General features: G+C 49.2%; 1 protein-coding gene across 3 annotated transcripts in view; it reads right to left on the bottom strand.

Moving 5' to 3' along the window:
• Window positions 1-26,349, bottom strand: part of LMO1 (LIM domain only 1) — a 119,129-nt gene that overhangs the window by 41,977 nt on the left and 50,803 nt on the right. Inside the window, exon 1 of one of the 3 annotated variants that reach the window (XM_069739897.1) lies at window positions 18,069-18,166. The exons of the other annotated variants lie outside the window; for them this stretch is intronic. The gene's annotated coding sequence lies outside the window, so the exon portion shown is untranslated. Of the gene's footprint in view, window positions 1-18,068; window positions 18,167-26,349 lie in introns of those variants that run through there. 3 annotated transcript variants of the gene reach the window in all.

Consider the following 26,349-nt stretch of genomic DNA (forward strand, 5'->3'; position numbering starts at 1 on the left):
ACGGTACCACACATTATGGATTAGATGCGCATCTCAGCACACGGTACCACACATGATGGATTAGATACGCGGCTTAGCACACGGTACCACACATGATGGATTAGATACACAGCTCAGCACACGGTACCACACATGATGGATTAGATACACAGCTCAGCACACGGTACCACACATGATGGTTTAGATACGCGGCTCCGCACATGGTACCACACATGATGGATTAGATACGCGGCTCAGCACACGGTACCACACATTATGGATTAGATGCGCATCTCAGCACACGGTACCACACATGATGGATTAGATACGCGGCTTAGCACACGGTACCACACATGATGGATTAGATACACAGCTCAGCACACGGTACCACACATGATGGATTAGATACGCGGCTCAGCACACGGTACCACACATGATGGATTAGATACACAGCTCAGCACACGGTACCACACATGATGGATTAGATACACAGCTCAGCACACGGCACCACACGTGATGGATTAGATACACAGCTCAGCACACGGCACCACACATGATGGATTAGATGCGCGTCTCAGCACACGGTACCACACATGATGGATTAGATACACAGCTCAGCACACGGTACCACACATGATGGATTAGATACGCGTCTCAGCACACGGTACCACACATGATGGATTAGATACGCGTCTCAGCACACGGTACAACACATGATGGATTAGATACGCGTCTCAGCACACGGTACCACACATGATGGATTAGATACGCAGCTCAGCACACGGTACCACACATGATGGATTAGATACGCGGCTCAGCACACAGTACCACACATGATGGATTAGATACACAGCTCAGCACACGGTACCACACATGATGGATTACATACGCGTCTCAGCACACGGTACCACACATGATGGATTAGATACGCGTCTCAGCACACGGTACAACACATGATGGATTAGATACGCGTCTCAGCACACAGTACCACCCATGATGGATTAGATATGTGGGTCAGCACACGGTACCACACATGATGGATTAGATATGTGGGTCAGCACACGGTACCACACATGACGGGATTAGATACACAGCTCAGCACACAGTACCACACATGATGGATTAGATACACTGTACCACACATGATGGATTAGATACACGGCTCAGCAGACTGTATCAGACAGGATAGGATTAGATACACAGCTCAGCACACAGTACCACACATGATGGATTAGATATGTGGGTCAGCACACAGTACCACACATGATGGATTAGATATGTGGGTCAGCACACGGTACCACATGACGGGATTAGATACACAGCTCAGCACAGAGTACCACACATGATGGATTAGATACACGGTACCACACATGATGGATTAGATACACAACTCAGCAGACAGTACCACACAGGATTTAAAATAAAAATGGCGTATAAACAACAAAAGTAGAGAACAGCTCCGACTGTGCACTGATTCTAGGCCGCAGTCTAAGATCAAACCCAACGATTCTGAGCTGAGACAGTGCGACACCCGAGAGAAATGTATACAATATATACCGATGACAGCAAGCAGAGGTGGGGAGAATCGTGATCAATCAATGTAGAATGTACTGCAGCTGCAGAAGGTTCAGAAGACTGAGCTGTGAATTCAGGACCGATACATTGTAACAAACTGTTAGGAGAACAGACAGACTTATAAACAAAAATAAACAAAATTGTAACAAAACTCCAGATGAGAAATTGTTACAAAGTGCAATTAGTAAATAGGACGGAGGGCGCAGGGAAGGAGCAGACCCAGAGCACATGGCAGAAGAAAGGGATAAAAATGTCAGCTGCCAGAAGGGATATCATTACATACAGGAGATGCCCAGGTTATACCAGCTGTACATATATAATTATATACAGGAGATGCCCAGGTTATACCGGCTGTACATATATCATTATATACAGGAGATGCCCAGGTTATACCGGCTGTACATATATAATTATATACAGGAGATGCCCAGGTCATACCGGCTGTACATATATAATTATATACAGGAGATGCCCAGGTCATACCAGCTGTATATATATAATTATATACAGGAGATCCCCAGGTTATACCGGCTGTACATATATAATTATATACAGGAGATGCCCAGGTTATACCGGCTGTACATATAAAATTGCCCCCTGACGAAGGTGCCCACCGAAACGCGCGTTGGGGCGGTCGGGCGGATCCCCTGGGCCATTTCTGCATCCCCAATCTACAGGTAATAATGCACTCTCTGTAACTCTGTATATATCGCATCGTTGTATTCAGCACGCCCATTAGGCAGCTGGAGGTGGGACTATTAGGTCCATATTATACACACCTCTATACACCTCTACGCCTTATGGACTTATATTTCACATGTATGCGTTTATACTTTTTGTGATATACTCTGCTTGGAGAGAGATTTATATATAGATATATGGGGTGTTGTGATCAGTTTAATATCTCCTTGTGTAGACACGCTTATGTTTCATATGGCCCAGTTGGTATGCTGCCGACATTTAGCGTTTCTTTTTAATATCTTCCTTATGTGATTTTATTGTTGTTGCTACGTTCTCCTGCATTTTTGTTTATTTCTAATAAAATTTATATTTTTTATACACTTGGGACTGCTTTATATCGTGAGGTGTTTTTCCTCTGTTCTCTGTATCTTATAGCAACGATTGTCCATATTTAAGTCCATATAACATTGGTGTAAACATTACCCTCTATATATATTTTTTTCGGGTATATTACTGATATTTAACCAATGCTTTTCACTAGTTTTTGTTATATAAAATTATATACAAGAGATGCCCAGGTTATACCGGCTGTACATATATAATTATATACAGGAGATGCCCAGGTTATACCGGCTGTACATATATAATTATATACAGGAGATGCCCAGGTTATACCGGCTGTACATATATAATCATATACAGGAGATGCCCAGGTTATGGCGGCATGGATTGCGGGGTCAGCAGAGGGCCGTGCTGCGCCTGGCACCTGCCTCTGCTGCGCTGAGCTTCCTCGCTTCTGTGTGAATGCATCATGAAGCTTTTCTTTTATGATTCGTTTCCACTGATTGCAGCATTTTGGAGAAAACAAAAGCGGCTTCACGTGGAACGAGCTGCTGCCACCAGCACTGATATTGTATCTCGCCAGTTCAGCTCTGAATATATATTTGCTCAGCGTTCTAACCAGTAAATTACACCCTTCTCCTAATCTTTCCAAAAATATATTTAATGAGATTCTAATAGTTTCCATGGCAATAAACTTTATTTTCTATTGAAACAGGGAATCCGCATATGTGCTCCGGAGCAGCGCTCCCCCGGGAGACAACGCAGCGCAGTCATTCTGAGGTTAATATGTTTGAAGCCAGGAATTAATCAGCGCTGATTCCGATGTTTGAAACATTTTGTAAAACCATTTTCTGTTCTCTCAGTGATAGGAGCTGAAAAAAACAGATTTCAAAAACCGAACTTCACATTTTCTTTATGAGACAAACAAGAGACTCTTATCGGACAAACACGAGCAGCGCCCCCAAAAACTGCGCGAGGGTCCCGAAAAAAGGAGAACAACACAAACCACAGCCGGGAGCAATGGGAGAGAGCAGAAAATCACAGCAAAATCCACCCAAAGTCCAATTATTGTACGAAGATAAAGAGGAAATGCAAGGAAAAACATTAATATCTAGAGTATATAGTGAGAGCACTAGCAGAATAGTGAGTGCAGCTCTGGAGTATAATACAGGAGGTAACTCAGGATCAGTAATGTAATGTATGTACACAGTGACTGCACCAGCAGAATAGTGAGTGCAGCTCTGGGGTATAATACAGGATGTAACTCAGGATCAGTAATGTAATGTATGTACACAGTGACTGCACCAGCAGAATAGTGAGTGCAGCTCTGGGGTATAATACAGGATGTAACTCAGGATCAGTAATGTATGTACACAGTGACTGCAGCAGCAGAATAGTGAGTTCAGCTCTGGGGTATAATACAGGAGGTAACTCAGGATCAGTAATGTAATGTATGTACACTGTGACTGCACCAGCAGAATAGTGAGTTCAGCTCTGGGGTATAATACAGGAGGTAACTCAGGATCAGTAATGTATGTACACAGTGACTGCACCAGCAGAATAGTGAGTGCAGCTCTGGGGTATAATACAGGATGTAACTCAGGATCAGTAATGTAATGTACACAGTGACTGCACCAGCAGAATAGTGAGTGCAGCTCTGGAGTATAATACAGGATGTAACTCAGGATCAGTAATGTAATGTATGTACACAGTGACTACACCAGCAGAATAGTGAGTGCAGCTCTGGGGTATAATACAGGAGGTAACTCAGGATCAGTAATGTAATGTATGTACACAGTGACTGCACCAGCAGAATAGTGAGTGCAGCTCTGGAGTATAATACAGGAGGTAACTCAGGATCAGTAATGTAATGTATGTACACAGTGACTGCACCAGCAGAATAGTGAGTGCAGCTCTGGGGTATAATACAGGAGGTAACTCAGGATCAGTAATGTAATGTATGTACACAGTGACTGCACCAGCAGAATAGTGAGTGCAGCTCTGGGGTATAATACAGGAGGTAACTCAGGATCAGTAATGTAATGTATGTACACAGTGACTGCAGCAGCAGAATAGTGAGTTCAGCTCTGGGGTATAATACAGGAGGTAACTCAGGATCAGTAATGTAATGTATGTACACAGTGACTGCACCAGCAGAATAGTGAGTTCAGCTCTGGGATATAATACAGGAGGTAACTCAGGATCAGTAATGTATGTACACAGTGACTGCACCAGCAGAATAGTGAGTGCAGGTCTGGGGTATAATACAGGATGTAACTCAGGATCAGTAATGTAATGTATGTACACAGTGACTGCACCAGCAGAATAGTGAGTGCAGCTCTGGAGTATAATACAGGATGTAACTCAGGATCAGTAATGTAATGTATGTACACAGTGACTGCAGCAGCAGAATAGTGAGTTCAGCTCTGGGGTATAATACAGGAGGTAACTCAGGATCAGTAATGTAATGTATGTACACTGTGACTGCACCAGCAGAATAGTGAGTTCAGCTCTGGGGTATAATACAGGAGGTAACTCAGGATCAGTAATGTATGTACACAGTGACTGCACCAGCAGAATAGTGAGTGCAGCTCTGGGGTATAATACAGGATGTAACTCAGGATCAGTAATGTAATGTATGTACACAGTGACTGCACCAGCAGAATAGTGAGTGCAGCTCTGGAGTATAATACAGGATGTAACTCAGGATCAGTAATGTAATGTATGTACACAGTGACTGCACCAGCAGAATAGTGAGCGCAGCTCTGGAGTATAATACAGGATGTAACTCAGGATCAGTAATGTAATGTATGTACACAGTGACTGCACCAGCAGAATAGTGAGTGCAGCTCTGGGGTATAATACAGGAGGTAACTCAGGATCAGTAATGTAATGTATGTACACAGTGACTGCACCAGCAGAATAGTGAGTTCAGCTCTGGGGTATAATACAGGAGGTAACTCAGGATCAGTAATGTATGTACACAGTGACTGCACCAGCAGAATAGTGAGTGCAGCTCTGGGGTATAATACAGGACATAATTGTTGCATGTAGTGGGGCAGTTTCTGTTGGGGCTGTGAGCTCTTTTTGCCCCTGTAATTCCAGTCACTTTTCTCCTAGGTGAGAGCTGACGGCCTCGTTAGTGGTGTTGCCCCTTCCCTAATTATCACATGCGCTGTGTGGAGCTGACAGATCCGGTTGGACCCTCGTTATTCATGCTCACTGGATCTGATGTTGCTGTGAATGATCGCAGTTGTATCCGGCCTTTTGGTGACATAGGAAGCTGCAGCCGCAGGTTGTTGCTGTGACATTCCACGAGATTAGCATACTTCTGTTCTGAAATACTCTGTGCTGCTCCCCTCCCTGCTGATATACTCTGTGCTGCTGTGAATATTTCAGGCACGGGTACGTATAGAGCGCCTCCCGAATCACTGCTAATGATCATGACGCATTGATGATGTCACCCAGACGCAGTCATGTGCCTTAGCCTGAGGCCGGCGTCACTCTGGCGACTTAAATGGACCAATGTTACACTATGGCGCGGCTCCCAGCAGCTCCCACATATAAGCCTATGGGTGCGAGTGAGACAGTGCAGACCACTCAGATATCACCCCAGTGCTGTGCGCTATGCGCGGAGCCCGGCCTGGAGGAGATGGAGAAATTCGTTTCTGCGCCTCCTCCGCAGCGCCGCTCCGCTCACAGACACACGACACCCGGATGACGCTGACAGCAGAGCAGGAGCCGGGGGTCATTATCGCATCGGACGCCATACACCAGTGTGACCCCGGCCTGGAGGAGATGGAGAAATTCGTTTCTGCGCCTCCTCCGCAGCGCCGCTCCGCTCACAGACACACGACACTCGGATGACGCTGACAGCAGAGCAGGAGCATCGGACGCCATACACCAGTGTGACCCCGGCCTGGAGGTGATGGAGAAACTCGTTTCTGCGCCTCCTCCTCCGCCGCTCCGCTCACAGACACACGACACTCGGATGACGCTGACAGCAGAGCAGGAGCATCGGACGCCATACACCAGTGTGACCCCGGCCTGGAGGTGATGGAGAAACTCGTTTCTGCGCCTCCTCCTCCGCCGCTCCGCTCACAGACACACGACACTCGGATGACGCTGACAGCAGAGCAGGAGCATCAGACGCCATACACCAGTGTGACCCCGGCCTGGAGGAGATGGAGAAATTCGTTTCTGCGCCTCCTCCGCCGCCGCTCCGCTCACAGACACACGACACTCGGATGACGCTGACAGCAGAGCAGGAGCATCAGACGCCATACACCAGTGTGACCCCGGCCTGGAGGAGATGGAGAAATTCGTTTCTGCGCCTCCTCCGCCGCCGCTCCGCTCACAGACACACGACACTCGGATGACGCTGACAGCAGAGCAGGAGCCGGGGGTCATTATCGCATCGGACGCCATACACCAGTGTGACCCCGGCCTGGAGGAGATGGAGAAATTCGTTTCTGCGCCTCCTCCGCTGCGCTCCGGCCTGGAGGTGATTGGCTGAGAACTTTCTCACCGTCTCAGCGCGGTAATAATCGCCCCCGGAATAGTTACAGAAAGCGCAAAGTATTTTTTCCCCGGAGGTTAATAAATTTGCTTCCAGATCGATGCGCTCCTGATAGATCCCGTGACGGCGTCTCTGGCTGCCGAGGATTTACCGCCATGATTAGCAGCTCATAAACTATTTAACATACAAGTCTAATTAGTTTTTCGCGCCGTTATGTTTTACGTTTCTGATTCCGCACTTTTTAATTAAATCTGAATGTCACAATAAATTGTATTTTATTACCAGAGCGGCTCATATGGCAGGGGCTGGGGAAACCCCGTGTGGGAGGAGCATGGGACAGACGAGGCCACGCCCCCGCGCTGCAGCCTGTCACAAGTTAATGTGGACATAGGTAAATGTGACGATCCGGCTCACGATGGGGCAGGAGGTCCGATAATCCGAGCACTCGGTGCTGCCTGGGACTCTCGGAGCCACAGGCCGATCCCGCAGCCCTACCGGGGTCCGTGGATTGTTTTCCGTTATCGTGTAACAATGTATCAAAAGGCTAAAGTGTCAATAATAAATAATGATGAAATCATGGAGTAGTGCGCCCCCTGCAGGACGGGTGACAGGCGGCTGCCATCTACCATCACAGAGTGCAGGTTTTCCTGTTCTTGTCTCTTAAGTAAATGGCTCATAAAATTCTTAGCCGGTAATAACGATGGTGGCAGCGGCCTGCGACGCGTACGATAGATCGGCTGCACTCAGATGTCATCTGATTCTAGGATCTGACCACAGCGCCGAGAAGCCAAAGTGAACTGCTCTCCATGTCACTGCATGACACAGTGTAGTGCAGAATTGTGAATACAGCTCTGGAGGGAAAGGAGGATAAGACACAATGTAACAGCAGAATAGTGAGTGCAGCTCTGGACGGAAAGGAGGATAAGACATGATGTAACAGCAGAATAGTGAGTGCAGCACAGGAGGATAAGACACAATGTAACAGCAGAATAGTGAGTGCAGCTCAGGAGGATAAGACACAATGTAACAGCAGAATAGTGAGTGCAGCTCTGGAGGGGACAGGAGGATAAGACACAATGTAACAGCAGAATAGTGAGTGCAGCTCAGGAGGATAAGACACAATGTAACAGCAGAATAGTGAGTGCAGCTCAGGAGGATAAGACACAATGTAACAGCAGAATAGTGAATGCAGCTCTGGACGGAAAGGAGGATAAGACATGATGTAACAGCAGAATAGTGAGTGCAGCTCTGGAGGGGACAGGAGGATAAGACACAATGTAGTGCAGAACTGTGAATACAGCTCTGGAGGTGACTGGAGGATAAGACACGATGTAACAGCAGAATAGTGAGCGCAGCTCTGGAGGGGACAGGAGGATAAGACACAATGTTACAGCAGAATAGTGAGTGCAGCTCTGGAGGTGACTGGAGGATAAGACACAATGTAACAGCAGAATAGTGAGTGCAGCTCAGGAGGATAAGACACAATGTAACAGCAGAATAGTGAGTGCAGCTCAGGAGGATAAGACACAATGTAACAGCAGAATAGTGAATGCAGCTCTGGACGGAAAGGAGGATAAGACATGATGTAACAGCAGAATAGTGAGTGCAGCTCTGGAGGGGACAGGAGGATAAGACACAATGTAACAGCAGAATAGTGAGTGCAGCTCTGGAGGGGACAGGAGGATAAGACACAATGTAACAGCAGAATAGTGAGTGCAGCTCAGGAGGATAAGACACAATGTAACAGCAGAATAGTGAGTGCAGCTCAGGAGGATAAGACACAATGTAACAGCAGAATAGTGAATGCAGCTCTGGACGGAAAGGAGCATAAGACATGATGTAACAGCAGAATAGTGAGTGCAGCTCTGGAGGGGACAGGAGGATAAGACACAATGTAACAGCAGAATAGTGAGTGCAGCTCTGGAGGGGACAGGAGGATAAGACACAATGTAACAGCAGAATAGTGAATGCAGCTCTGGACGGAAAGGAGGATAAGACATGATGTAACAGCAGAATAGTGAATGCAGCTCTGGACGGAAAGGAGGATAAGACATGATGTAACAGCAGAATAGTGAGTGCAGCTCTGGAGGGGACAGGAGGATAAGACACAATGTAACAGCAGAATAGTGAGTGCAGCTCTGGAGGGGACAGGAGGATAAGACACAATGTAACAGCAGAATAGTGAGTGCAGCTCAGGAGGATAAGACACAATGTAACAGCAGAATAGTGAGTGCAGCTCAGGAGGATAAGACACAATGTAACAGCAGAATAGTGAATGCAGCTCTGGACGGAAAGGAGGATAAGACATGATGTAACAGCAGAATAGTGAGTGCAGCTCTGGAGGGGACAGGAGGATAAGACACAATGTAACAGCAGAATAGTGAGTGCAGCTCTGGAGGGGACAGGAGGATAAGACACAATGTAACAGCAGAATAGTGAATGCAGCTCTGGACGGAAAGGAGGATAAGACATGATGTAACAGCAGAATAGTGAGTGCAGCTCTGGAGGGGACAGGAAGATAAGACACGATGTAACAGCAGAATAGTGAGTGCAGCTCTGGAGGTGAGTGGAGGATAAGACATGATGTAACAGAATAGTGAGTGCAGCTCTGGAGGTGAGTGGAGTGCCGGCACCTTCGGATATGATCTGGCCATGTGTCGGGGCTCCGTCATGTCTTCATTCCCTCCCGTCATTCCTCTTAATAACATAATAACCTGCATCTCTGGCAGTTAATATAAAGTCTCACAAATCCCTAATAGAATCTCCTCACCGGCTGCCATCAAAGCAAATATGCTAATTACAGCCGTCACTGGAGATTACTCCGGGAAATCGCTGCTGCTAACGAGGACGATGACATTAACAATATCGTTCTCCACAGACTCTCACATCAGTATCTGGGGGGTAGCGCCATAAATCCCGCGCATTAGAGGGACGCGCCGCACCGAGGACTTTATACCCGAGCCTGACACATAGTGACAAAGATTGTAATAATTCTACCGGAGAGTGGAAACGTCGTGTCCTGCACATACCGCGGAGCCACGATGATGAGGAATCCAGCAGAGTCACCTCCCATATCAATAATATCTGTATTTTTATATAGCGCTAACATATTCCGCAGCGCTGTACAGACATTATCGTCGCTGTCCCCAATGGGGCTCACAATCTAGAACCCCTATCAGTATGTCTTTGGAATGTGGGAGGAAACCGGAGAACCCAGAGAAAACACGGGGAGAACATACAAACTCCTTGTAGATGATGTCCTTGGTGAGGTTTGAATCCAGGACTCCAGCGCTGCAGTGCTATCCACTGAGCCACCGTGCTGCACTATATATAGTAAACTGTTAGCCACTGAGCCACCGTGCTGCACTATATATAGTAAAATGTTAGCCACTGAGCCACTGTGCTGCCCTATATATAGTAAACTGTTAGCCACTGAGCCACCATGCTGCCCTATATATAGTAAACTATTAGCCACTGAGCCACCGTGCTGCCCTATATTTAGTTAACTATTACCCACTGAGCCACCGTGCTGCCCTATATATAGTAAACTGTTAGCCACTGAGCCACAGAGCTGCCTGATATATAGTAAACTGTTAGCCACTGAGCCACAGTGCTGCCTGATATATAGTAAACTGTTAGCCACTGAGCCACTGTGCTGCCCTATATATAGTAAACTGTTAGCCACTGAGCCACCATGCTGCCCTATATATAGTAAACTATTAGCCACTAAGCCACCATGCTGCACTATATATAGTAAACTATTAGCCACTGAGCCACCGTGCTGCCCTATATATAGTAAACTGTTAGCCACTGAGCCACCATGCTGCCCTATATATAGTAAACTGTTAGCCACTGAGCCACCATGCTGCCCTATATATAATAAACTATTAGCCACTAAGCCACCGTGCTGCCCCATATATATAGTAAACTATTAGCCATTGAGCCACCGTGCTGCCCTATATTTAGTTAACTATTAGCCACTGAGCCAGCGTGCTGCCCTATATATAGTAAACTGTTAGCCACTGAGCCACCATGCTGCCCTATATATAGTAAACTGTTAGCCACTGAGCCACCGTGCTGCACTATATATAGTAAACTGTTAGCCACTGAGCCACCGTGTTGCCCTATATATATATATATATAGTAAACTGTTAGCCACTGAGCCACAGTGCTGCCTGATATATAGTAAACTGTTAGCCACTGAGCCACTGTGCTGCACTATATATAGTAAACTGTTAGCCACTGAGCCACCGTGTTGCCCTATATATATATATATATATAGTAAACTGTTAGCCACTGAGCCACTGTGCTGCCCTATATATAGTAAACTGTTAGCCACTGAGCCACCGTGCTGCACTATATATAGTAAACTGTTAGCCACTGAGCCACAGTGCTGCCTGATATATAGTAAACTGTTATCCACTGAGCCACCGTGCTGCACTATATATAGTAAACTGTTAGCCACTGAGCCACCGTGCTGCCCTATATATACAGTGGGGCAAAAAAGTATTTAGTCAGTCAGCAATAGTGCAAGTTCCACCCCTTAAAAAGATGAGAGGCGTCTGTAATTTACATCATAGGTAGACCTCAACTATGGGAGACAAACTGAGAAAAAAAAAATCCAGAAAATCACATTGTCTGTTTTTTTATAATTTTTTTTGCATATTATGGTGGAAAATAAGTATTTGGTCAGAAACAAACAATCAAGATTTCTGGCTCTCACAGACCTGTAACTTCTTCTTTAAGAGTCTCCTCTTTCCTCCACTCATTACCTGTAGTAATGGCACCTGTTTAAACTTGTTATCAGTATAAAAAGACACCTGTGCACACCCTCAAACAGTCTGACTCCAAACTCCACTATGGTGAAGACCAAAGAACTGTCAAAGGACACCAGAAACAAAATTGTAGCCCTGCGCCAGGCTGGGAAGACTGAATCTGCAATAGCCAACCAGCTTGGAGTGAAGAAATCAACAGTGGGAGCAATAATTAGAAAATGGAAGACATACAAGACCACTGATAATCTCCCTCGATCTGGGGCTCCACGCAAAATCCCACCCCGTGGGGTCAGAATGATCACAAGAACGGTGAGCAAAAATCCCAGAACCACGCGGGGGGACCTAGTGAATGAACTGCAGAGAGCTGGGACCAATGTAACAAGGCCTACCATAAGTAACACACTACTCCACCATGGACTCAGATCCTGCAGTGCCAGACATGTCCCACTGCTTAAGCCAGTACATGTCCGGGCCCGTCTGAAGTTTGCTAGAGAGCATTTGGATGATCCAGAGGAGTTTTGGTAGAATGTCCTATGGTCTGATGAAACCAAACTGGAACTGTTTGGTAGAAACACAACTTGTCGTGTTTGGAGGAAAAAGAATACTGAGTTGCATCCATCAAACACCATACCTACTGTAAAGCATGGTGGTGGAAACATCATGCTTTGGGGCTGTTTCTCTGCAAAGGGGCCAGGACGACTGATCCGGGTACATGAAAGAATGAATGGGGCCATGTATCGTGGGATTTTGAGTGCAAACCTCCTTCCATCAGCAAGGGCATTGAAGATGAAACGTGGCTGGGTCTTTCAACATGACAATGATCCAAAGCACACCGCCAGGGCAACGAAGGAGTGGCTTCGTAAGAAGCATTTCAAGGTCCTGGAGTGGCCTAGCCAGTCTCCAGATCTCAACCCTATAGAAAACCTTTGGAGGAAGTTGAAAGTCCGTGTTGCCAAGCGAAAAGCCAAAAACATCACTGCTCTAGAGGAGATCTGCATGGAGGAATGGGCCAACATACCAACAACAGTGTGTGGCAACCTTGTGAAGACTTACAGAAAACGTTTGACCTATGTCATTGCCAACAAAGGATATATTACAAAGTATTGAGATGAAATTTTGTTTCTGACCAAATACTTATTTTCCACCATAATATGCAAATAAAATTATTAAAAAACAGACAATGTGATTTTCTGGATTTTGTTTTCTCAGTTTGTCTCCCATAGTTGAGGTCTACCTATGATGTAAATTACAGACGCCTATCATCTTTTTAAGTGGTGGAACTTGCACTATTGCTGACTGACTAAATACTTTTTTGCCCCACTGTAGTAAACTATTAGCCACTGAGCCACCATGCTGCCCTATATATAGTAAACTATTAGCCACTGAGCCACCATGCTGCCCTATATATATATATATATATATATATAGTAAACTATTAGCCACTGAGCCACCGTGCTGCCCTATCAATGCAACATAGCAGAGCGCCACCGGAGCCCAAACTTCTACAATATGGAGTCACCATGGAAATGCATTACTTTACTCGTTCTGCGATCCATTCTTATCCTCCAGAGCTGCACTCACTATTCTGCTCTTACATCGTGTCTTATCCTCCAGGTCTTTTATTAAATAAAATAAAAATACTTTACATGACACTAACTATGATACATTACAAATAAAACACAACAGAACAGAACATAAGAACAAAGCTCCAATCAGACGACAACAAACGACAAAAGCCACAAAGTAATAAACCGGAAATGGAACAAAAATGGAGAAAGTTCATGACCTACAAATCAGGGACGAGAAAGAAAAATTCCACTAACATAAAAAAAAACAAAACTAAAAGACAACAAACAAAATACTCATAACTTACGTGAATACTGTAAAAATTATAAATAATAAATAGTATAAAATCAAGTAAGACCCCCGGCCCAGCTTCATTCATACTACTATATACAACCCCAACTACATTCACACCGTCCTATATACAATATTATATACAATATATACACTATAAACATATTATACTAAACCAAACACTATACAACACCACAAACACAACAAAACCCTGCTGGTCCCACTGCCTTACCTTACAACCCCCCTTACAGCACCACATTCACCCTACAACAAACCGAAACACATCACAGTGTACAACATTGACATTTGTTGTTTTTTTTGTCAAATATATATATATATACAGTGGGGCAAAAAAGTATTTAGTCAGTCAGCAATAGTGCAAGTTCCACCACTTAAAAAGATGAGAGGCGTCTGTAATTTACATCATAGGTAGACCTCAACTATGGGAGACAAACTGAGAAAAAAAAATCCAGAAAATCACATTGTCTGTTTTTTTAACATTTTATTTGCATATTATGGTGGAAAATAAGTATTTGGTCAGAAACAAACAATCAAGATTTCTGGCTCTCACAGACCTGTAACTTCTTCTTTAAGAGTCTCCTCTTTCCTCCACTCATTACCTGTAGTAATGGCACCTGTTTAAACTTGTTATCAGTATAAAAAGACACCTGTGCACACCCTCAAACAGTCTGACTCCAAACTCCACTATGGTGAAGACCAAAGAGCTGTCAAAGGACACCAGAAACAAAATTGTAGCCGTGTACCAGGCTGGGAAGACTGAATCTGCAATAGCCAACCAGCTTGGAGTGAAGAAATCAACAGTGGGAGCAATAATTAGAAAATGGAAGACATACAAGACCACTGTTAATCTCCCTCGATCTGGGGCTCCACGCAAAATCCCACCCCGTGGGGTCAGAATGATCACAAGAACGGTGAGCAAAAATCCCAGAACCACGCGGGGGGACCTAGTGAATGAACTGCAGAGAGCTGGGACCAATGTAACAAGGCCTACCATAAGTAACACACTACGCCACCATGGACTCAGATCCTGCAGTGCCAGACGTGTCCCACTGCTTAAGCCAGTACATGTCCGGGCCCGTCTGAAGTTCGCTAGAGAGCATTTGGATGATCCAGAGGAGTTTTGGGAGAATGTCCAATGATCTGATGAAACCAAACTGGAACTGTTTGGTAGAAACACAACTTGTCGTGTTTGGAGGAAAAAGAATACTGAGTTGCATCCATCAAACACCATACCTACTGTAAAGCATGGTGGTGGAAACATCATGCTTTGGGGCTGTTTCTCTGCAAAGGGGCCAGGACGACTGATCCGGGTACATGAAAGAATGAATGGGGCCATGTATCGTAAGATTTTGAGTGCAAACCTCCTTCCATCAGCAAGGGCATTGAAGATGAAACGTGGCTGGGTCTTTCAACATGACAATGATCCAAAGCACACCACCAGGGCAACGAAGGAGTGGCTTCGTAAGAAGCATTTCAAGGTCCTGGAGTGGCCTAGCCAGTCTCCAGATCTCAACCCTATAGAAAACCTTTGGAGGGAGTTGAAAGTCCCTGTTGCCAAGCGAAAAGCCAAAAACATCACTGCTCTAGAGGAGATCTGCATGGAGGAATGGGCCAACATACCAACAACAGTGTGTGGCAACCTTGTGAAGACTTACAGAAAACGTTTGACCTCTGTCATTGCCAACAAAGGATATATTACAAAGTATTGAGATTAAATTTTGTTTCTGACCAAATACTTATTTTCCACCATAATATGCAAATAAAATGTTAAAAAAACAGACAATGTGATTTTCTGGATTTTTTTTCTCAGTTTGTCTCCCATAGTTGAGGTCTACCTATGATGTAAATTACAGACGCCTCTCATCTTTTTAAGTGGTGGAACTTGCACTATTGCTGACTGACTAAATACTTTTTTGCCCCACTGTATATATATATATATATATATATATATATATATATATATATATATATTACACACACACACACCTACTCTAACTATCCCGCCACCCCTGATCCAGCTCTGGCCACAAAGTTCAGGAATCATCCGAGCTAGGATCAGGCCCCAAAGTTTTTCGCCAGGCCAGATCAGTCTCTTATCACCGCCCCCGTTGAACCCCCCAATTCCCCCACCCAACCTAACTAAGACCCTCTATTATACACACTATATACAATATATACAATACACTATATACAATATATACATAAACCAACATCACAGAACAAAACCTACATTCTCACCACCCGAGGCTCAAGTTCGATGCCTGCAAACCTTCTATTCAGGGAACAGAAATACAAACCAAAAATCTAGGGTGTAAAGACATCAGCCCACCACCAGGATATAATGGACTAAGGCACCCTGAAGGAGAAACCCCTCCAGAGATGGGCCGCCCTCCGGGCACCCAGTCCTCCGCACTCCAGAGAACGCACCTTCACCAGGGCACCTAGGATGCTGCTACAAACTTCATCTACATGGAGGATTTTACTCTGCGTCGAGACTAAAACTCGTGCGTTCCACGTGAAATACCTGACCACAGCGCTGACTAAGAATAAAGTGGCTCGGTCCCTTCTCCCGAGGTCTCTGAACGCTCCATAGGCCCACTCGGCATAGGACAGAGTGGCCAGCCGCGGCCAACCAATGGAAGCGCCCACCCTGTTGTACACCGCTGTATTAAAGGGACAATGAAGCAGGAAGTGCTCCATGCTTTCCAGCAAGGTAGCGCAAGCCTCACGGGGACAATTCCTGTCCGCGGAGCTCCTGTGCTTCAAATTGTCCTTCACATACAACTTACCTTGGAAGCAGCGCCAAGTCAAGTCCCAATACTTCTTGGGCATCCTGCTAGAATTTAACAAACAACCCAACCTCTAGATCCCGATTCGGGCAGTCCTTGAGGACCAATGGTCTCTGAAAATGCGAAACAAGACCCGCATGTCGAGGAGTTTCCTCGGGAGGGACCTCACTTCCCACATTCCCAGACCCCACCGGCGCATCATTTTCAGAACCGGGGTAACATAAGCCGGGAGATGTCCGTGCGGTGTGCGAAGATCCTTCAATCTTCCCCCTGTCTCCCATTCCTGGAAGAAAGGCTGAAACCATCCCTTGCAGGAGAATACCCACGGAGGAGCCCTCTCTTTCCAGAGGTTTGCCACGTTAACTTTCAAAAAGGTGTTCACTAGAAACACCAAGGGCTAAGAGGGCAGCCCTGGCGGACACCAGATCCCACCCCGAAAGGTTGTCCAATCCACCAGTTTACCAGAGGGAAAGCCTCAGCCCCTGCGTAAAAGGTCTTAAGCCAGTCCACAAACCCTCCAGGCAGACCATACCTCAAAAGAGTGGACCAGAGGTACTCGTGGTCAACCCGATCAAAAGCTTTTGCCTGATCCAGGGTCAGCAAGAAATCCCCTCCCAAAGGCCCGCCCTGCCCCGCTCCACGGCCTCCCGGACACCCAGAACAGCACTGAAAGTGCTACGGCCAGGAACGCAACAGTGCTGGGCCTCCGAAAGGAGCCGTGGCGCAAACTTCACCAGCCTGTTGGAAGAGTATCTTAGCCAAAACCTTCCTGTCCACATTGAGAAGTGGTATGAGACGCCAATTCTCAATGCGTGACGGATCCTTACCCTTTGACAAAATGATCAAAGCAGACCTCCTTAATGATCTCGGCAGAGTGCCCGAGGAGAGACACTCATTGAACACCTGAATCAAGAGGGGGACCAAAGAGTCCCTAAAGGTCTTAAAGAACTCGGATGTTAAGCCATCCAGACCTGGCGATTTTTTGGGCCGGAGCCCATCGATCGCCAGTTTCACTTCCTCTTCTTTGATCGCTTCTGTCAAACCGCCCAGCGAGAGGTCAGCCCCTGGCTCAGGAACAGCTTCAGCCAGGAAAGCCGACATCCTGTCATGATCCAGTTCCTTCCTTCCCAAGAGGTGCGAGTAGTATGAACTGACGACCTCCAAGATCCCTGATCTGGACCTTCTCAGGGATCCCGTACTGTCCATCAGCCCTGTCACTATCTTACTATTCACTGACATCTTGCAGCTTCTGTAAGGGTCGGGTGAGTAGTACTTCCTGTAGTCCCTCTCAAAAACCAAAGATGCGTGCCTATCGTACTGACCCCTCTTCAGCAAGGACTTCACACCGGAGATCTCCCTGCGGCAACCTCCAGTCGAGACAAGATGCTAGAGTTTCCTCCTCAGGCTCTGATACAGGCGATCCCTGTTCAGGCTTCTGAGGTTCGAGAGTTGCCGTAAGAATCTCACCACCCGATGTTTGAACATCTCCCACCACTCAGACTTAGTGTTACTTAGGCCCAGCAGCGGTACCTGGCTCTGAAGAAATTCCTCAAAGGACCGTCTTACAGCTTCTTCCTCAAGGAGTGACGAATTCAGCTTCCAATAACCTCTTCCCATCCGAGGAGTCTCTGTAACGCTCAGAGAAAACATAATCAAACAGTGATCGGAGAATTCCACCTCCACAACCGACAATGGCGAGGAGACGGCCTCCTCCTTCAAATAAAACCTGTCAATCCTAGACCTGCACTGACTACCTCTAAAAAAGGTGAACCCCGCGTGGCCTGTGTTGTGCCGGATGTGGACATCCACCAGGCGTGCCTCACTTACAATCCTATTTAGCGCGACACAATCGTAAGCCAGCCAGTCTCCGGAACCTCCTCTATCACAGGGTCTCGTGACATTGTTGAAATCCCCTCCAAAGACCACCTGCCGGCTCGAAAATAAGAAAGGTTTGATCTTCATGAAGAGACACTTGCGGTCCCACTTGGACTGGGGACCGTAGATGTTAATGAGCCGAAGCTCCTGTCCCCCCCATGGAGACATCTAGGATCAAACATCTCCCCATTTCTAACTCGATCAATCGTCTGCATTCAACCACTGCGGTCTTAAAAAGGACCGCCACCCCGCTATACGGCTCGGCCGCAAGAGACCAGTAGGAGGGCTCGTGCCTCCACTCCTGCCTTGCTTTATGCATGGTTGATAGGTCGGTCAACCTGGTCTCCTGCAAAAACAAAATGTCGGCATCAAGTTGGCCGAGAAAATGAAAGGCCATGTACCTTGCCGCTTCTGACTTTATGCTGGCAACATTAATGGTTGCCAGCGTCAACGGGGTGGGTGCCGCCATCATGATTGATTGAATTAGATAGCCTTTTTCTTCCCACCCCCAACAGTTTCACCCTCTTCCTCTGACAATGATGAGTTTTTAGTGCGCTTAAGACAAACAGACTCATCCATTCTCTCCTTACATACACTCTGGCCCTTGTCTGGTGGTCCTGAGGTAGTCCCCCCCCCCCCAGAAGGCTTTGTATTTGCCCCCTGAGAAGAAGACCCAGCGACCTCCTGAGCCCCAACAACCTTGTCCGCAACCTCCGGCCCCGGGTCCCCATTGCCCCCCTCTGGAGGGGAGTCCTGGAGGGCCTGGAACCGGTTAGAGAGATCCACCAGAGGGGGGGCGGCTGGACCTTCCAATGGTACCTGGATCAGGGCTACGGAGTCAGAGAGGTCGCACTCCAAGGAGGAGGCTCGAGGCCCGGACCCCCTCTTATCCTTAGTTGTTTTCCTGTTACCCTTTTTCTTTTGCTGTGACCACTCACCCTCTGCCTCATCCAGACTGTCACCGGATGAAGGTTCCTGGGCAGGCATGGCGTCATTTTGCTCCTCCCTTTCAAGTCTCTTGACTTCCTCGCTCAATTCGCTGTCTTTAGGATCCTCAGCTGCAAGTGAAGCACCCGGGTCAGAGTTTAGGGTCATTACTCCCAGCCCCCTGTTCCCATGGCGCTGCTCCTGCCACCTGATATTGGATGGCGGCAGCCTGCTCCTCACCGGTTCCCTGCCTCCTCCGCCTCTGCTGGTCCCTTCACCGGTGAGATTAGTCCCGGCTTTCACCTGTCCTGCACTCGCTGCTTTCAGGACCGCATTGGCGAAGGAACGCGGACAGCGACTGAATGGGTGACCGAGGTCACCACACAAGTTACACCAAATCCTGCCACAGGTCGCAGCGAGATGGCCGATGTCCCCACACAGTGCGCATTTCTGGGTGGTACACTGCGCACTGAAGTGTGTGGGGCTGCCGCACCTATGACAGACCTTAGGCTGCCCCCGGTAGAAAATCAAGATCCTGTCCCTCCCCAAAAATGTTGAGGAAGGGATATAGGTAATGGTTTTTCCTGAAACCTTCAATTTCACCATGAAGGTCCAGGCTCCTGACCAGATACCATGCTCATCGAGGGTCTTCTCGGGAATACCGACGATGTCGCCGTATCTTCCAACCCAGGTAGAGATGTCGACACAGGAAAGTGACTCGTTACTGGTCAAAACGGTCACCTTCCTGACTGAGTTCTGGCAGGATATTGCTACAGCGAGGAAACCACGCCATTCGGGGCAACCCCGAGCCAGCTCATGGCGAGACCAGAAAAGCTCAAGGCCCTCCGGTCTCACGAAGCTGGCATCGAAGTAGGAGGTCCCATAGGGATGGATCAAGGCAAAGATGTCATATGCCACGAAGCCCATCCCCAGCAGGAGCTCAGCAACCTTTGACCGATCAGGACAGGCATCCTTGCTTACCCACTGGAGACGGGCCACGTTCCTACGGTTACTCCTCTGCCCCGGTGTCGGCAGAGACCAGACAGTCTCTGCCCCTCTATCTCGGAAGGCGGAAAGACCGTGTCTCTCTATCCAGAAAGACAGATCAACCTCCCTCCCCTCTACATTGATGGAACTCTCCCCTCTCCTCAGGGCGTCCAGGAAGCGCTGCTGCAAGTCACCATCCTCAGGGTCACCAGACAAGGGCGCACTACTACCCTCAGCAGTGACAGCTCCTGAATAGCTTGGGGCTGAAGCCCCCGCCACCACTGGGGGGACAGCGGGACCACTACCTGCTTCCCCTCCACCAACACCAATAATGCTCTCCTCATTCACTCCACCACTACTCCCATCATTTGCAACATCACTACTCCCACCATTCACTCCACTACTACTCCCATCATTCACTCCACCACTACTCCCATCATTTGCAACATCACTACTCCCACCATTCACTCCACTACTACTCCCATCATTCACTCCACCACTACTCCCATCATTCACTCCACTACTACCATCATTCACTCCACTACTACTCCCATCATTCACTCCACCACTACTCCCATCATTCCCCTTACCATTGCCACCACTTCCCGTCACTTTATTACCAGTAGTGTCACCACCATTTGTCCCACTGTTTTCTGCACCTTCCACAGTCACATCCATTCCTTCCTCACTTGTGTCTGGCTTCTCTGCACTCACACCTGCTGGACCGGGGGAGGGGTGCAGCACCACACCCGTTAATCCCCTCCCGGAGGAGCACTAACCGGACCACCTCATCTCTGAGGGCTCTGAACCTCTGGGAGGTCACGGGTTTCTCTTTGCTAGAGGCTTGGGTGTTCAGGACCCGAGCCACCCGCAGCTTCTCCTTCAGCCCGGTCAGTGCTTTGCCGGCGTCCTCGTACTCACGTAGCATGGCGACCACTCGGGAGGAGAAGGTACTCGAGGACTCGCCGGAGCTCCTCTCTCCCCAGGATGTTCCTGGGCTCTCCTTCCTGGGGCCTGGGGCGCCCCTGTCTCCCTCTCTGGGCGGACGATGAGCCGTCTCAGGGTTGGTGTAGGTGGGTATGGTTCTTCTCACCCGTCCCGACCTCCTCAGTCCCTCTTGGGCCGGTTGCTGCTGCTGCTCTCTGTCCCCCGCCGGCACAGACCGGGGAACAGAAGCCTGGGAAGCCATGCCGGCCTCCCAGGAAGCCTGCCTCTCCCTGGGGAGAAGAGAGGCCGACTCTGGGCCTCCTGCTGGAAGTGCTGGAGCTCACAAGACAGGTGCTGCTCCTAGCAGGGTGTGGCTGATTGTGGGCACCTGTCCTCCAGAGCTGCACTCACTATTCTGCTGTTACATCGTGTCTTATCCTCCAGAGCTGCACTCACTATTCTGCTGTTACATCATGTCTTATCCTCCAGAGCTGCACTCATTATTCTGCTGTTACATCGTGTCTTATCCTCCAGTCACCTCCAGAGCTGCAGTCACTATTCTACTGTTACATCATGTTTTATCCTCCAGAGCTGCACTCACTATTCTGCTCTTACATCGTGTCTTATCTTCCAGTCACCTCCAGAGCTGCAGTCACTATTCTGCTGTTACGTCGTGCCTTATCCTCCAGAGCTGCACTCTCTGTTCTGCTGTTACATCAAGTCTTATCCTCCAGTCCCCTCCAGAGCTGCGCTCACTGTTCTGCTGTTACATCAAGTCTTATCCTCCAGTCCCCTCCAGAGCTGCACTCACTATTCTGCTGTTACATCAGGTCTTATCCTCCAGTCACCTCCAGAGCTGCACTCAGTATTTTGCTGTTACATTGTGTGTTACAGTCCAATAAAAAACATGGCGGACTGTGAAGGATTACCCCTTCCTACCACGTCACCAATCCGTGACGTCACTACACAGGCACAGCTCTCCGGCGCCCCCTTTGTCTCTCAGGCCAGTAAAGGGACTGCACCTAGAGCAAATGGCCGCCGGGGAGACTGCCCTGTTACCCACCCTGGGTATTCTAAGATTCGCAATCAGAGTAAAAGGATCAGCCCAAAATTAATTTATGATTTAATTGCCTTAAGGGCGCACTAGATAATTACAAGAAATATACAATCACAATATATCAAGAGTTACAGTCAGAGTACAATATAACAACAATAATACAAGGCTTAAAGGTATAAAGCTGGAGGTCAATTTACCAGGTTGAAGGTCGCTTGTGGAAGCCGGGGGGCATAGCCTTCCGCAGGTCCAAAACTTAGTTGCCGGGCAGCCCCCAGAAAGCATGTGCTTGCCCCCCTCTGGCTGGCATACCCTGTTCCTTAAGATGTCATCATCATCATCTTCTTCTGTGGAGTGAGACCCTCCCAGTGACCTCAGCGTCTTCTTATACCTGGCTGAGCCCCCCTGCCTGCAGCTGGGTGGGCTTAGCAATCTCCACCCCCTCTGCCTCCCTGCACGATTTATTCCCATATCTAATAAATGGGATAACTTCTCTCAGGATGATCGGATCAGCACACGGGCAGTACCAGCGCCTGTGGTTTGTTCTGCCGGTCGTACTGGGATCAAACCTGGGCCCATTCGGTCCCTGTGGGAGGCTGATCCCTATAGCTCGGGTTTCAGACCTCCCACCGCCACGGGAATCGCACTATTAGATGCACCATTTCTTTAGGGTAAGGAGAATATTTTTTATGAGCCTGTACCTCGGACGATGCGTCCATAATTCACAATTCCATGTTGGAGACGGTTTGGCTGGGCTGCCATAATAGATGTGTATCCAGTGGCCACTTGGCATGCGTGTTTTAATTAAGCCCCCAAGCATTTCCAAGCCCCCTGGTGGCGTGGTTTCCTCATTGGGCTTTGAACTACCGTCTACAGTTTACACTGAGCTCAGCCCGTTAGCATACTAATAGGAACTCTATTCATTAGCAAAGGTGGGGGGCCAGGAGCACTCCTGTGTCCAGGAGACAAAATGGAGTCACGCCAATCTGATAGCATGCCTGTTCCAAGATGGCGGCTGTTCCCTCATCACACCTCCCTGCTTTAGAGGGCGCTAGGGGGCATCACATTCCTGTGTTCCCCCATGCGCCCTTCCACACCTTCTCCTTGCCGGGACAACCCATCAGCATTACCATGGTCTCTGCCACTTCTGTGGCGGATGCTGAAGTGATACTGCTGGAGAGCCAGGCTCCAGCGTAGCAACCTCCCATTCGTCCCAGAGACCGAGTGTAACCAGCTGAGGGGGTTGTGGTCTGTTTCCACGGTGAAGTGGCGTCCGTACAAGTATGGCTGCAGACGTTGCAGGGCCCATACAATTGCCAGACATTCCTTCTCCATCGTGGAATAGGCCACTTCCCTCGGCAGGAGCTTCCGGCTCAGGTACAAAACGGGGTGTTCATGTCCCGTAGTGTCGACCTGGCTGAGCACAGCACCGAGGCCAAAGTCACTGGCGTCGGTCTGTACTACGAACGGCCGCGTGAAGTTGGCTGCCTGTAGTACAGGAGAGCTAGACAAGGCGGTTTTGAGCGCCTGGAAAGCTGTCTCGCAGGCGACTGTCCAGTCGACTGCGACGGGCAGCTTCTTCTTGGTGAGGTCCGTCAGGGGCTTGGCCAGGGTGCTATAGTGTGGAACAAACCTCCTATAGTACCCGGCCGTCCCCAAGAAGGACATCACTTGCTTCTTGGTCCTGGGGGAGGGCCAGGAGGTGATGGCATCCACCTTCCCGGGCTCTGGCTTCAGAGCTCCCCCACCTACCCGGTGTCCCAGGTACTGGACCTCACTCATACCCAGCTGGCACTTTTCCGGCTTAATGGTCAACCCTGCCCTCTGGATCCTCCCCAACACCTGCGCCAGGTGCTGTAGGTGATCTTCCCAGGTGGGACTGAAGATGGCAATGTCATCCAGGTACGCAGTCGCATACCCTTCCAGTCCCTTGAGCAGCGTGTTGACCATCCGCTGAAAAGTGGCAGGGGCATTCTTCATGCCGAAGGGCATCACCGTGGACTCGTACAGTCCAAATGGGGTGATAAAGGCAGAGCGTTCCCGTGCCTTAGGGGTCAGGGGAATCTGCCAATATCCCCTGCTCAGATCCATGATGGTCAGGTACTTGGCCCCGGCCAGCTGATCGAGCAGGTCATCGATGCGCGGCATTGGGTACGCATCGGTGACCGTCACAGCGTTGAGCCCCCGGTAGTCCACGCAGAACCGCGTAGTCCGGTCCTTTTTAGGGACGAGGACTACCGGCGAAGCCCACGCGCTGTTGGATGCTTGGATCACCCCCAGCTTCAGCATCTCGTCTATCTCTTGGCGCATGTGCTGCTGCACCTCGAGAGAGACCCGATATGCTGAACGCCGGATCGGGGGGTGATTGCCGGTGTCCACATCGTGGACGGCTGCCTCAGTCCTTCCGGGCAGGCTGCTAAACAGCTCCCGAAAGGGGTGTAGGGTGACCCCCAGCTGGGAACGTTGGTCCTCCGAAAGCTGGTGGCCAACCTCCACATCCTCGATGGATCCACCCGCCTTGACTTGGGTAAGCAGATCCAGGAGGGTTTCTACCTCCCCTTCCTCCGGGAGGTTGCACACTGGGTGGGCACAAGCCTCCCGCTCATGATGTGCTTTCATCATGTTCACGTGGAAGGCCTTCCTCCTTCCACGGGCGTGGTCCAGGGTGACCAGATAGGTGACGGCGTTGAGCTGCTGGTGCACGAGGTATGGACCCTCCCAGGCTGCCTGAAGCTTGTTTTGTGGGACGGGGACCAGTACCCACACCTTTTGACCCACCTGGTAGGTCCTCTCACAAGCATTCTGGTCGTACCACCGCTTCTGGTCAGCTTGGGCCTGGGCCATATTGTCATGCACCAGCTGCGTCAAGGCCGTCATTCTGTCCCGGAAGCGCACAACATACTCAATGGCCGACACTCCAGGGGTGGCCAAATCTTCCCACGCTTCCTTCACCAGAGCAAGGGGCCCCCGTACACGTCGCCCATACAGGAGCTCAAAGGGGGAGAACCCCGTTGAGGCCTGTGGAACCTCCCGGTAGGCAAATAGAAGGTGTGGGAGATACCGCTCCCAATCTCTCCCGTGGGAGTCGACCAACATCTTAAGCATCTGCTTTAAGGTGCCGTTGAACCGCTCACACAGGCCATTGGTCTGTGGGTGATACGGGCTGGCTACCAGATGTTGCACCTGGATCTGCTTACAGAGAGACTCCATCAGCTGGGACATGAACTGGGTCCCTCGGTCGGTGAGCATTTCCTGGGGAAACCCCACTCTGGAGAAGATCTCCAGTAAGGCAGTGGCCACTTTGTCAGCCCGAATGGATGACAAAGCGACCGCCTCCGGGTACCGAGTGGCATAGTCCACTACCGTTAATATGAAGCATTTCCCGGAGCGACTGGGAGTGGACAGAGGTCCAATGAGATCCACAGCCACCCTCGAGAAAGGCTCTTCAATGATGGGCAGAGTTACCAGTGGGGCTTTGGGGCGCCGCCCCGCCTTCCCCACCCTCTGGCAGGTGTCACACGAACGGCAGTAGGCAATTACCTCGGTCCTCATTCCAGGCCAGTAGAAATGCTGCGCTAGCCTGGCCCTGGTCTTAGCGATCCCTAGGTGTCCGGCCATGGGAATCTCGTGGGCTATCCGCAACAATTCCGCCCTGAACGGATAGGGTACCACTAACTGTCGGTCCCTGGGCCACGCCTCCGGTGAACCCTGCTGGACCGATACCCGGTACAGCCGTCCCTGGTCCCAGACCACCCGCTCGCGGTCTGACTCCCCAGGAGGCTGTGCCGCCTGCTCCTTGAGAGCTTTCAGGCTAGCGTCGGCTTCCAACGCTGCCTGAAATCCCTGACTCGATGTGGCGAGAATGGACGACACCGCCACATCCGCTGTCAGCTCCCCGGGATCTGTCTCCTGGCCGCTGTCTGACTCGGCAGCCACTTGGTCAGAGAGGGGGAAGCCGTCGGACCTCTGCCAGGCTCCTTGGGCTCCGGCGCTCCCACTCCGGGTGACAGCGGCCACGACCGCTGTGCCCATGGGTAGCAC

This window comes from Ranitomeya imitator, chromosome 9 (assembly GCF_032444005.1).
Source record: "Ranitomeya imitator isolate aRanImi1 chromosome 9, aRanImi1.pri, whole genome shotgun sequence".
Taxonomy (NCBI): domain Eukaryota; kingdom Metazoa; phylum Chordata; class Amphibia; order Anura; family Dendrobatidae; genus Ranitomeya; species Ranitomeya imitator.